Source organism: Ictidomys tridecemlineatus, chromosome 4, assembly GCF_052094955.1.
Source record: "Ictidomys tridecemlineatus isolate mIctTri1 chromosome 4, mIctTri1.hap1, whole genome shotgun sequence".
Taxonomy (NCBI): Eukaryota; Metazoa; Chordata; class Mammalia; order Rodentia; family Sciuridae; genus Ictidomys; species Ictidomys tridecemlineatus.
In genome coordinates, this window is record NC_135480.1 from 138,018,811 (window position 1) to 138,032,177 (window position 13,367).

General features: G+C 33.7%; 1 long non-coding RNA gene across 1 annotated transcript in view; it reads left to right on the forward strand.

Moving 5' to 3' along the window:
• Nucleotides 1-13,113, forward strand: part of LOC144377256 (uncharacterized) — a 74,934-nt gene extending 61,821 nt beyond the window's left edge. The window contains exon 6 of the long non-coding RNA XR_013438067.1: nucleotides 5,548-13,113. This is a non-coding gene — a long non-coding RNA (uncharacterized LOC144377256). The remainder of the gene's footprint in view (nucleotides 1-5,547) is intronic.
• Nucleotides 13,114-13,367: the final 254 nt, after the last annotated feature.

Consider the following 13,367-nt stretch of genomic DNA (forward strand, 5'->3'; position numbering starts at 1 on the left):
TAGACCAAGAAGAGGGATAGCTGGGTCAAATGGTGGTTCCATTCCCAGTTTTCCAAGGAATTTCCATACTGCTTTCTATATTGGCTGCACCAATTTGCAGTCCTACCAGCAATGTATGAGTGTGCCTTTTCCCCCACATCCTAGCATTCAGAGTCTCTCAATCTGAAATATTTAAAAATCCCACTATGAATTGAGCATATCTCAAAATAACTTCATGTATGCTCACATTAATGCCGTGTGTGTGTGTGTTTGTGTGTATGTATATGTATTTCAGAGTTTATTATACTTTATGCCATATAAGGGTACAATGAATACATGTAGTCATAGCAGTAAGTTCACATTGTATTGATTCCAAAATGATCTTATTTAAATTTCCCTTATTAACGATAAATCTGTTATATCCATACAAGAAACAAGGTAATTTGGCTAAAGTCACAGCTAATTAGTGGTGAAGCTGCAACATGAACTCATGTTCTGTTTCCATGTTCAGTACTCTCCACAATATAAAATATACTTAAATGTGTTAGGTAAAATCGCAACCTGTGTACACTTTGCCTAATACCCCACTGTTGCTGATTATTTTGAAGAGGGAAGGAATCTAAAAGATTTTTATGAAATTTATATAAAAAGTAGAACTTTTAGATATGCCCCCCAAATTCAGCACTAAGTAATTTGCCTCAGTTTCATTTAATATATTTCTAGGATAGTACATTATCCACTATTGAAATGCAATTCTCTGATGTTAAAAGAACAACTGGTCACAAAACATACAATATCATATCATAATTGTTGTCACAGAGTGAGAAAAATAAAAGTATCAAAAGAAAGAAGAAAAATTCTACAAATGCTAGTTAGAATTAAAAATAGCATTAGTAAAATAAGAAGTTATATATTTTGAGGTACAAACTATCTATTTTTCACTTAACAAATTTGACATAGCCTTCTAACAGCATAATTCCATAACTGGATAATTTAATGTTCTGGGTTAGATTGATTTGTGTGAGGCCAGTATTTACCTGATAACAACAAAAAAAATCTAGGAGAAGAAACTGTCAGAAAATTATCTCTCATGAACTTGAATTTTAAAATCATAAAAAAATAGGAAACCAAATCCAGTAAAATATAGAAAGACCATCACAGAAAAATATCAAGAGAGATTTATTCTAGGAATTTAAGGATGGAGTAATGCTCGAAAATTAGCCACTGTGGCTAACCATTTTTAAGACAAAAGTGTCTTAAAACAGTGTTCACATATGATGTAAACTCCCAGTAGAGCAGAAATAAAGGACTTCAAATTCATAAAAAAAAAAAACCCACAAAAAAGACCAAACTTACCAGTGGGCACTAAGTTACAATTAGATGGGAATAGGGGAGTCCTGGTATGCTTTTACACAAGGTGACTATAAGTAATAATAATGCGCTCACTGTGCTTTTCAGAGTTGAAAGAAAGGATAATTTTTACCAGAAGGAAATCACAAAGGTTTTAAAAGGTTTATCCTGATTTAAACATTATATGATCCAATTTATACATATATCAAAACATTACATTATGCCTATTACATACAATTTCTATATTTTTATGTATTAGTTGAAAATAAATTTGTAAAAGAAAAGTACTAAACTTAATATCATTTTATAAATCAACAGCAAACGTGTAGAAACGGAAGTAAAAGATACAATAACTTTTATGTTTGTTCCAATGAAAATTAAAGACTTTTAAGTAAATCTTAAACATATACTGGATCTCTGCTGAAAATGACAGAATGCTGGAACAGGTCAAAGATTGAAGGAGACATAATGTATCAATTAGGAAATTTAACATTAGGGAAGATGTCCATCTTTCCTTAAACGAATTTACATATTTAATACAGTTCCTACTAAAATCCCAGAAAAGGTTTTTGTAGAAATATTGTGTTTATTCTAAAAATCAAATGGAAAAGCACAGGTCCTAGAATAGCTTAAGTAATTTTTTTTAAAGAATAAAGTGGAAAGAAATGTGTACTAGATTTTAAGGTTTGCTCTATAGTTATAGTATCAAGACAGATTGGTATGAGCAGACTGATAGAGACATTGATCCATGGAACACAGTGGAGATCCATAAATATGCCCCCACAAATATACGCAATTAGTTTATATGACAGTGCAAAAGAAATCCAATGATATTAGCTTTTTAATGAGTGGTAACTAGAAAACTTGGACATCCAAAAACAACAACAAAAAAAAGAAAGACTAAAAACCTTACACTTCACACAAAAATTAACTCAAAATGAATCACACAGACTTAATGTAAAATGTAGAACTATAAAGGTTTTCAAAGACAATATATAAGAAAATTCTAGGTTCAGTGGAAACTAGGGTGAGATGTATAATTTTTAAACTGGAAATCTAAAGCATGATACATAAAAGGAAAACTCAATAAGTTGGAACTGATAAAAATTAAAAACCTGCATTGTTAAGAGAATAAAATCCCAGAGAGTTGAAAACTTACATTCATACATAAACTTATACACGAATGTTTATAGTGACTTTATTCTTGCTAGACTAAGACTAGAAATGCCGCTGTCCCTAACAAGGATGACTGACTAAGGAAAACATGCAACATATGCCCTGGACTAGTACTCCGTGATGGGAACTGACAAAGTTAAAAACCTGCATTGTTAAGAGAATAAAGACTTGTGTGTCTTCATTGGGTGAAAATATATGCAAACCACATATCTAACAAAGGAGATGCATCTAGAAGATTATGACTCACAAAAACTCAACAATTACAATTCCAAGTAGAAATTGGGCCATGGGACATGGGCCATTTTACTGAAGAGAATATATTTATGGCAAATAAGCATATGATAAGATGTTTAAGTTAACTGAGCATTGGATACATTCAAATGAAAAACAAAGTAACAGTTTAAGTGTAGTGATAACTGTGTCTTGTGATAGAGATATTAGAATGGGGAGAAAAAGGAAAAAAAGAAAAAAAGGAATAACACTAAATATTGGGAAGGATGCTGAGAAATTAGAAGGTTTCATACATTGCTGGTGGGAATGTAAAATGGTAAAGCACAAAGAAAAATAGCTTGACAATGTTCAATAAAACTTAATGTACAAATACCAAACAACACTTATGGCACTCTTAGATATTTATCCCAGAGAGTTGAAAACTTATATTCATGCAAAAACTTATACACAAATGTTTATAATAACTTTATTCTTGTTAGCTTAAGACTAGAAATGCCAGTGTCCTTAAGATTAATAATTAAGGAAAACATGCTACATACATGCCCTGGACTACTAGTCAGCAATAAAAATGAACAGATATTATTTACACATAAACCATTTTGTGTGGATCTGTAGAAAGAAAAAGGCAATTCACAAACGTGTTGAAAGAAAAAGGCAATTCACAAACGTTGCATTCTGTATTGTTGCATTTATAAAACATACTTGAAATTTAAAAAATACAGAGGTAGAGAATAAATTATGAGTTTCTGGGATTTAGAGGTGTGTGTGTGTGTGTGTGTGTGTGTGTGTGTGTGTGTGTGTGTGTGTTTTGACTATGAAGGGACAGCAGAGGGGACTTATTGGTTACACAGTGGGTTTTTTTTGTTGTTGTTATTTATTTATTTATTTAGGAAAGTGAAGTGAAGTAAGCCAGTAACAAAAAAACAAAGGTCATTTTTTTTTTCTGATTGTGGAGGCTAACCAACAATAAGGGTGGGTGAGGGGAACAGTAGAAGCCTGGTAAATTAGCCAATGGGTAATGGAGGGAAGGGAAGCGGGTAACCCGGCAAAGGAAAGACATGGGAATGAATTTAACATAATTTTCCCATGTATATATATGAAAACAACACAGCGAATCCCACTGCCATGTACATCCATAAGAAGGATACTCTAACTAGAATAAAATATACCCATGCTTATATGATTATATCAAAATAGATTTTGCTGTCTTGTATAACTAAAAATAACCAATAAAAAAGGAAAGAAAACACATTTTTTACTGCATAATTTTGAAATAATTTTATCAAAGTAGGGAAAAAAAGGTAGCTATGATAATATATTTTGTTCAAATATCTTCTGCTTGTAAGAAAATATAAATAAAATAATCTGAAGAAATAATACTGGTGTTCACTCTAGATACAGAGGATATTCAAGATGATATGGACTCTAAAAGAGACAATTGTGTCAATATGTTATTCAGAAAAAAATTAGCATTTTTATGTACATGAAACATATTTATAAATATTATTTCAGGGATAGTATGAAAAACTGTCTGCCAAAATATTTAAACACTTTGTCTGAGATAACTCTATTTATATGGGTATGTCTCTATATCTTTTATTCTCTTCAATTGGTCCACATGTCTGTTTTGGTGCCAATACTATGCCATTTTTGTTATTGTAGCTCTATAGTATAATTTAATGTCTGATATTATAATGCTCCTGCATCACTTTTCTCGCTAAGGATTGATTTGGCTATTGTAGACCTCTAGCCATATAAACTTCATGATTGCCTTTTCTATTTCTATGAAGAATGTCATTGGGATTTTAATGGGAATTGCATTAAATTTGTATAGCACTTTTGGTAGTGTGGCCATTTTGACAGTATTAATTCTGCCTATCCAAGAACATGAGAGATCTTTCCATTTTCTTTGGTCCTCTTCAATTTTTTTCTTTAGTGTTCTGTAGTTTTCATTGTAGAGTTCTTTTACCTCTTGTTAGATTGATTTCCAATTTTTTATACTATTGTGAATGGGATAGTTTTCTGATTTCTCTTTCAGCCGATACATCATTGGTATATAGGAATGCAACTGATTATTGGTGTTGATTGTATACCCTGGTACTTTGCTGAATTCATTCATGACTTCTAGAAACTTTCTAGTAGAGTTTTTTGGGTCTTCTAAATATAGAATCATGTTGTAGGCAAATAGAGATAGTTTGAGCTCTTCTTTTCCTATTCATAGCACTTCAATTTCTTTCTTTTGTAAATGTTTATGTATATAAAAATGTCAAATTTTTAAAAATAACATATTGATACAATTGTTATCCTCTTGATTATCCTCTTAATCTAGAGTGAACACCAGTATTATTTCTTCAGATTATTTTATTTATATTTTCTTACAAGCAGATGATGTTTGAACAAAATTTATTATCATAGCTACCTTTTCCTTTCCCTACTTTGATGAAATCATTTCAAAACTATGGAGTAAAAAAAATGTTTCTGCTTCCCTTTTTATGGGTTATTTTCAGTTAAACATGATAGCAAAATCTATTTTGATATAGTTATACAAGCATGGGTATATTTTATTCAAGTTGGAGTATTATTATTATGGATGTTCTTGACAATGGGATTCACTATGTTGTTTTCAAATATATGTACATGGAAAAATTATGTTTTTTTTCTTATTGTGGGGACTAACCAACAATAAGGGTGGGTGAGGGGTATAATAGAAGCCTGGTAAATTAGACAATGGGGAATGGAGGGAAGGGAAGGGGGATAGGCAAAGAAAACATATGGGAATGAATCTAATATATTTTTTTTTCCTTTTGTCAGGTTCAGTTTCAAAGATTACCAAGGATGACTCCATGCTCACATTATTTTTAATCTTACTGGACCAGAAATTAAGAAATTAAACAGTATGTACATGAAATGAGATTATAATTTGATAGACAAGTCCTCATGCCCTCCCTTATTCCTCAGGGATATTGGCTTACAGCTCAGTGGTCAAGGCAGCCCATGCAAGAGGAAGAAATTCACTCAAAGTCTCAGTTTCTTTGTGTTTTAGAAACTGTTTTGGTTGGAACAGACCTCCTCAGACTGCAGAGGTACATTTATACTTTATTGTTCTTGTTTCTGAGTTACAGGACATACAGTGGAACTGCCCAAACCATGTCACCGCACATGTATATGAAACTTCATTTAATTTGGAAAGAAAAATTAAGGGGGTGGAAGAAGCATAGAGGACTTTAATATTGAAAATTGTTGCAAAGAGTGGACTAAATAGACATAATTATTGAGGATAGACAATAAAATTATTATCAGAGGAGTAATATTTAACTTTACTCAAGTTGCATGGTATTAGAAAGTAATGATGATCAATAAATCCCCACCACCACCTTTTTGTATTCCCAGAAAAGACATACTGCAAAGAACCATCATTCCTAGAGAATTTGCATAAGACTCACAGATGACCCCAGATTTTGCCAGTGACAGAGTGAGATAAAACTGTCTAAAGTCCTGAGTCATGCCTCACAAATGATTGGCTCAACTGGTTGTCACCACTGATCAATCTGGACAAAATGCCCCTTACCTTAACCTTAACCAAATGTCAGCCACACTTTTCCCCAGTACCCTGACTTTGCCTCACTGGTGAACACTGGACCATGCCAAACAATTCCTCTTTAAGATTCTCTCCCAAGTGTCGGCTGATCTTAGGGAAAAAAACATTTCTGGAACAGCTGTCACATCATGCCACCTGCTCAGCTCACTCAACACTTGTTCTTGACAATTTTGTTTACTCCTCTCTCTGATAGAAAAGGCCTTTTCTGCCAGACCTTCGAGATGTTTGCAGATTGTACAGTCATTACGTTCTCACTCTTGCAGTAGTCCCCTCCCTCTGCTGCAATCGTTTTTTTTTTCCTTACTTAAATTCATACTTGTTTTTTATTTCATAGAAGGGAATTTAGTAATGTTTGTAAAAACTTAAAATTGGTAACTCCTTGACTCAGTAATGCTTCTCTTTGTTTTTACAAAAGTACTCATCTAAGTATGCCCCCCCAAATCCTCGTCAAGAACATTTATTCTAGCTTTATTGAAAATAGTTAAAACTGTAAAAATATTTTAAAATTTAGAAACAACTTAAATACTTATCAACAGAACACTTCTAAATAAATCAAGAATATGAGTCACAAAATAGAATATAATAGATACAAAAGTAAAAGGTGTTACTTCTGATTACTTTCTTCATATAGGAAGATAGTCATGTTAAAAAGTTGGCATACATGACAATATAATGTGATTCCATTTGTTCAAATTTGTGTGTGCATATATGCCCACAAACATGCACATATCTATACATTTGTGGATATATATATTCTCTGTATATACATAAATACCTGAAAAGAATACACACACACATACACACATATACACACATACACACACACACACATACACACACACACACACATACACACACACACATACATGTGTGTATGGAGATAGAGAAAGAAAGAGAGAAGAATTTTAAAAATTTCCTAGATGACATAGGAATTTTTTCTGGAACTATGTAATCCAAAATCAGTTACCAAGTTGAAGTAGTACAGGAGAAAGGAAGGAAGAGAGTCCTAGTATTTTTCTCTGTACACTATTTTCTCCCCCATTTGGATGTATATGTGATTTTTTTTAGTTGCCATTTATAAAACTACATTTTTTCTACGTAGAGCTTTATTTTAAAACATCTATATATTCATGTAACTACCGTGATAATCAGGATAGAGAAGTTTACTTTCCCTCCTCATGGGATCACTGTTTAGTGACACACTGTTCTCACCAGTAACCACTGACAATTACTGGTTGATACAGCCTTTTGAGATTGGCTTTTGTTCAGTTAGCATAAGACCCTTGAGATCCACCTAAGATATTACTTATATGGACAATTTGTTTCTTTTTATTGCTAAGTTATTTTCTGCTGTTTTAAGTGATGATGGCTTATCTGTTTAAGAAAGACATTTGGGTTCCTTCTAGTTTTTGGAAACTATATATATAGAACTTCTTTGAACATTTGCATACAGGTATTTTTGTAGCCACACAACTTCATTTTTTAAAATATTTTTTAAGTTTTAGTTAGACACAATGTCTTTATTTTATTTATTTACTTTTATGAGATGCTGAGGATTGAACCCAGAGCTTTGCACATGCTAGGCAAGCGCTCTGCCACTGAACCACAACCCCAGCCAATAACTTCATTTTTCTAAGATAAATATCAAGGAAGAATTAATTTATCACATGTAGAAAGTATCTGTCATTGATGAGAACATATCCCAGCCATTTTTCAGAGTCAGCTGTATACCAGGCATAATTTTTATTTAAAAATCTAAAAGTAAAATCACATGGAATATGTGGCCATTACTATTTTCACACAACATGTGGTTCTTAAGGATGTTTGTGTCTTAGGAGACTCTGAATTCTTCAGGACCTTTGAAATACTTAACTCTGGATGCAGAAGGCCTAAAGAAAGGCAGAAAGATAAATTAAAATATTTAAATGATATTACTTTAGTGATTGACATTCTGAGGTTTTATATTGGAAAACATGCTGAGATTTTTGCAATTTAGGACTGGTAGAGAGGACTAATTAAGAATTCTCCTTTCTAGAGTCAAGCAACAAGAACAATAATTTCTTATAATAATTTAGAAGCAATTTTTTTAGATTATTTAGGTACCTGAATGGTCTGAGGTTCAAATTTATTGAAAACTTGGGTAGTAGTATAAGATCTAGGGTAGAGATGAGAGAGGGTTCCAATCCAATATTTGGACAACTACAGTAAGAGTTTTCTAGAACTGGAGATGCAGCTCAGTGGTAGAAAACCTGCCTACCATGTGTAAGCCCTAAATTCAATCCCCAGCACCAAAAAAAGACTCCCCCCCCCCAGGAATCTCCTTACTTAAAAATCAAGTAGAGCATTAAAAAGCAATTCATATTTTCTTATTCTATAAAGTAAGGGTTTTATTTGTTTTTCTTTTTCTCCTTCAAAATATTTTTCATTATTGTACTTCATTTAATTATTCAAGGTCTAGGTGCCTCTTAATTAGCTTAGCACATCTTTAGCCTTTTTGACCTCTTTTAGTTGTTTATTCAAAATTATTTCCTAAGCCCTTTCTGTATTTCAGCTTGCACCAGGAAACAAAACAGAGAAAACCCCTACTCACAAGGAGAGTAAATCTATTAAGTGAAGAGAGTCAGAACCCATTTTATATAGGTATCAATGCTAGGCAGAGAATTAAAATAAGGTGACATGATAGAGAATACCAGTTTCTCTTTTCATTTGAGTGGTCTGGAAATGTTTGAAAAGGAATGAGTGAATGGAAATTTGAATGACTATTCTAAGTATGTTCTAAGCAGATCTACGAGGACTGAAATAAAAATAAACAAAAAACCTGCCCAAGGTAGAGAGAGCATGTGGTGCAAAGGCTCTAACATAGGTGTGACTTTGCCAGGAGAAGAAAGACCAGTGCTTATAACACAAAATGGAGAATTGTATGAGTGGGATCAAATAATACCTTGCAAACCAGAATAAAACCCAATACATAATTCATATAAAAACAATATATATAAAAGCATAATATATAAAACATCATGCATAGCCTATAGCATATGACCAATGAGGGCTGGCTACTATTATTTACTTTTAGGCCTTGGAACACCTGAGGGGAAAGAGAGAATCCAGCCCTGGAATGGGAAGTTGATAGGATATTCGGAGGATGCTTACAGTTTAATTAGGGTAGAATAGGAATGCAAAACTAAATAATATTACTGACACATAAGGCAAGAACTTCAGAAGCTATAAAGAAATTAGAATGGAAGGCTTTTCCAAACAATGGACTATTACACCAAGTGTATAGGATTTGACTCTGATTACCACCAAAATTAAGTATGAAGCATGGCTGGTATTCCATGTACGAAAGTTATACTAATACATTGTAAAATATGCATCTGGAAAGTATAATTTAGTTTTATTTTGGGGGGGAGGATATACTGAAGATTGAACTTAGGGGCATGCTACCACGGAGCCACATCCCAGCCCTATTTTGTATTTTATTTCCAGACAGGGTCTCGTTGAATTTCTTATTGCCTTGCTTTTATTGAGGCTGGCTTTGAACTCATGATCCTCCTGCCTCAGCCTCCCGAGATGCTGGGATTTCAGGTGTGCGCTATTACATAGTTTACACTAATTTTTAATCTCATATTCTTCCTTATTGACAAATAAGGAAGCTTAAGGATGCTGGCTAATTAAGGTTGCTTAGAGACTAGGCATAACTGTATCCAGTAGGGCATGTGTCTCCAGTCTGGAGAAAGATAAAGACAGAAGAAACAAGGTTGGGCTGTGGATGTTAGCTCTTGGATACGTCCAGGTGCTCTCTATTTTGAACCTTTCAATTTCAGATTCTGACAAGTCTCCTTCATGGGAAAGTAGAAGAAAATGACCCCTCCCCTCCCCGCATTTGGATCTCCTTATTCTACAACTCCCAAGGAAAGGAGAGTTATGGTTAGTTAAGGTTTTGGAGACTCATCCCAACTTCCCTGTGAGCTGAATTTTACCACTTTATTCAGAGCTTTGGAAGAACTGGAGTCCCATAGCTGCTTGTTCTTAGTATTCCTTCCCATTGCTGCATAGATCTTACAGGAGAAAGCCATCTACCTTCAATGGCAGTCTAAGTTTGAGAGTGTGAAGTTGGTATAGTCTTCCCTTAGCTGTTGGAAACCTATCTGAGATGGAATTCTTCAAGGAAACAATCACAACTGCTGTGTCATCTTTCTCAAATTAATTTTAGCCTGGTTAAAATAATTGCATTTTCTTCATCTTCACTACCTTTTTCAGTTTAACAAAAAGACCAGATGTTGCTAAATTGTGATCTTCTTTATAATACAAGGCTGTGGTCTCCAGGGCTTTAGGCTCATACATGCAGGCTCTCCATGGTCAAACACTCAGGGAATGCAGCTGTGTTGGGGGCTAGTAAATCTGAAGACATTAATTTTATTCAGCATTTCTTCAGCACAGCTCTGCACTCACTAATGGCACCTCAGGTCTCTGGGGATGGTCACACATTAAATCAGAAACACACAATTTTTCACAATTGCAAAAGTAAAAGAAGATTTTAACTCTCAGGCAACCAGTATATTTTTATGGGAGGAAATAATCAGATGTACAATTCAAAATTATAGTCCACACAACCTGGTATCAAAGATAATCTTAACTTTTTCAGAAATGTACCAGGACTCTCAAAATTTAAAGATAAGTGTTTAAATGTGCTCTCGTTGTTGTTGTTGTTAGGAAATTCTAAGGTCAAAATAATTAGACAAATGTGAAATTCTTTGGCAATTTTCTTATAGTGAAATTGTCCCCAAATAAATGCCAGTGGTTATCACTTGTGATATTTCCACCGTGTGCCTGGGTATACATTAGAATTGTAACAGGTAGAAAAGATGAAAGAGTTGAAAAATACATTTGATGTCATACAATTTTATATTGTCATACAGCAAAACAGTTGAGACCTACAGAAGACAAAGGGCTGTACAGTTAGGAGGAGACAGGAAGAATTAATAGATAGTGGAGTCAGAAGACATTAGTTTGACTCTTTTGTCTCCTTTATATATTTCTGTAACTCTGAGCAAATTAATGCGCTTCATCTAGTCTTGATTTCCTCATCTGTAAGATAAGATGGAAATGATGATATATAACTTATTTAGTGATTGTCTGGAAGTTAAATGAAATCTTTTGTAGAATTATTTTATAAACTACAGAAAACTGTAAAGCATGCTTATTATAATTAATGAAAGGCAAAGCTAACTTTTATTGTGTTTATATAACATTCCAGGCACTTTATCTGGGAGCTTTACATATGCATATCCACACCAAATTTTGTGAAATTTTCATTATCTTCTTATTTTTAAAAGTAAGAAAACTGAGATGACTATATGATCACAATGAAAGGCAGAATGCAACTTCGAACTTAGCTTTGGCTCTTGCTTCTACTATATTATCCTAACTCCTGTGGTTCTACTATAAATACTCCTTAAATATGTTGGTACATTTCACTAGAATATCCATTTCAAATATTTTTAATAAAGCTTATAAAATGGGAAATTTAAGGTCTAACCTGTTTTTCAACTTAGAAAATAAATACAATGTTCAGTTTTTCTTGTGAAACCATTATATTAGGAAAAGGTGATGGAGAAGATATGAGCAGTTTTCTTCTACATTGGGCAGAAGTAGTACTGAATATTCAGGGAATTAAGTGGTTCCTTCTGTGTAATAGTAGAAAATATATGAAGGGGTCCTTTCAGCATTATTAATTCCAAACACATTTTTCTTCTGTGAGTCTTTGTTATCATGTTGACTGTTTAAGTGACAACTGTATACATTAGTTGCTTTATGACCCTAATTCTGTAATTCTTGCTATGTTTGTGTGTATTGTATGTGTGTATATAGTGTGTGTGTGTAGTGTGTGGGTGTGGGTGTGTGTACCTCAGTGTTTTCATAGTGTCACAATATGCCCTTCCTACACACCCACAATGTAACTAAACAAAATTTAGCTATTTGACATTTTGATTGTCACAACCAAGGGGACAGAGCTGCTACTGGCATCTAGTGGGTAGAGCCAGTGAATGCTGCTGAATATATTGTAATTCAAAGAAATGCCCCTGCAATGAAGAATTATCTGGTTCAAATGTCAAATAAAATAATACTTTTTGTTAAAATTGAGTTTCTCATTTTCAAAATAATTTCACATGCCTTATCTTGTTGATTCTCACCAAATTACCCTCAGGTAGAAGGTTTCTCTTTAATTTATAAGGAAAATTATGTAAGAAAATTGAGGTTTGAGAGGTAAAAGTGAAGGTATTGGAGCAGGAAACTTCTGTGTGAATCTTCTTTCTTCATATCCCACTTCCATAAACTTCATTGAAATTTCCTGGGAGGCAAAGATGAATCTTCTAGTCTCCTCTTTCTCCAACCCAGCACAGTTTTTTCTGCTCTAGGTTCAAAATGATGTGTTCATTGATTGACTAATTGTAAAAGACTTCAAGGACAATTTACCATATTAGTCTGTACTCCCTTTTTTTCCAAGAAATGTCAACTCAGGCCCTTAGGGAAGATTTTTGTGTGAATTCATTGTTGTTCTCCTGCAAATAAATGCTGTCTTATATCAGTTTTCATAGTTTTGCTCCATCATATGTCTCAGCACATGTCAAAGTGTAAAAGTCTAAAACCTCCAGCTAGCAACAGGATGTAGCCACTTTGTAGCCATTCTCCTCTTAGCTGAAATCACATATACACAGACAGAGGAACCAAGAAGAGGAGTCAGTTTTTTTGGACAGCCCATTTCAAAGGTAGGTAAAGGACAGGGGGTGAAAATTTAAAAAGGAAAGAAAGAATGAGAAGAGGAGAAAGAGGAAGAGGAGGAAGAGGAGGAGGAGGAGGAGGAGGAGGAGGAGGAGGAAGAGGAAGGGAGGGGGGAACTAAACAAAATAAAAACAGTAACATATATGGCTCTCTGCCCAGATTCTCACCCCAAAACTAATTTATTAAGGTGATATGTTAAAACTGCACGACAATAGCAAGGCTGCTTTAGCTTTATATTTAGCTCAAGAAG